We start from the raw sequence: 1025 nt of genomic DNA on the forward strand, positions 1-1025 counted from the left end.
TGTATGCTATACGAAGTAATTACGAGATCCAACCAGTCCATTCTGAAGGAGATCAGCCCTGGGATTTCTTTGGAAGGAATGATGCTAAAGCTGAAATTCCAGTACTTTGGCCACCTCATGTGAAGAGTTGACTCATTGGAAAAGACTCTGATGCTAGGAGGGATTGGGGGCAGGAGGAAGAGGGGACAACAGAGGATGAGATGGCTGGGTGGCATCACTGACTCAATGGATGTGAGTTTGAGTGAACTCCGGGAGATGGTGATGGACAGGGAGGCCTGGCGTGCTGCAATTCATGGGGTCGCAAAGAGTCGGACACAACCTAGTGACGGAACTGAACTGAACTGATGAATGACTTGAGATGCATGGCAACAGCCTGTGAGGTACGGTGTCATACTTTGTGGGGAGGAGGGTCCTATCGCAACAGCTAGAAAGTGGAATTTTAAAATAGTTACTTAGGGGAAAAAAAAATGCAGAGCCAAAGCTGGACTTTGGTGGCAAGACTCTGGCACACAAACATTTTTCAGTGAGGGGGAAGAGGTCAAGGTATAACTGAGGCACTTGAGATTGCTCAAAACTGTACTCCCTGAAGGCAGGTGTTACATACACACGAGGTGTGGGGGTGGGGGTGGGGGGGAGATGTCATTCCTCCTGCATAGTGTGGCTAAAAAGGACGGAGACCATTGCCTTAGCCTATGAGGTTGTCTGCCAAAGAAGCACAGCAGCAGAGCTGGTGGAGGGCTTGACAGTTTGGTAAAGCTTTTCCCCAGGGATGATCTAACTTGTAAAATAATTCTGAGGGGTTGGCATCATTCCGCTTTCTTGACAGACGACAGCACAGAGGATCAGGTCTGTGGAATGGACACAGGGCATTAAAAAGGAGGACCTCTACTGTTTCCGTTTCAGTCAAAATCAATCAACAGATACGAAGTACAACCACAACGTGATGGTGTTAGATCTTCGATGCAGACTCTGCAGACTCTGGAAAATGGTTTTGTGAACGTAAGCTCAACTCTGGCCAAATACAA

The sequence above is a fragment of the Bison bison genome, unplaced genomic scaffold (genome assembly GCF_000754665.1).
Source record: "Bison bison bison isolate TAMUID 2011002044 unplaced genomic scaffold, Bison_UMD1.0 scf7180017864280, whole genome shotgun sequence".
In the NCBI taxonomy this organism is placed as follows: domain Eukaryota; kingdom Metazoa; phylum Chordata; class Mammalia; order Artiodactyla; family Bovidae; genus Bison; species Bison bison.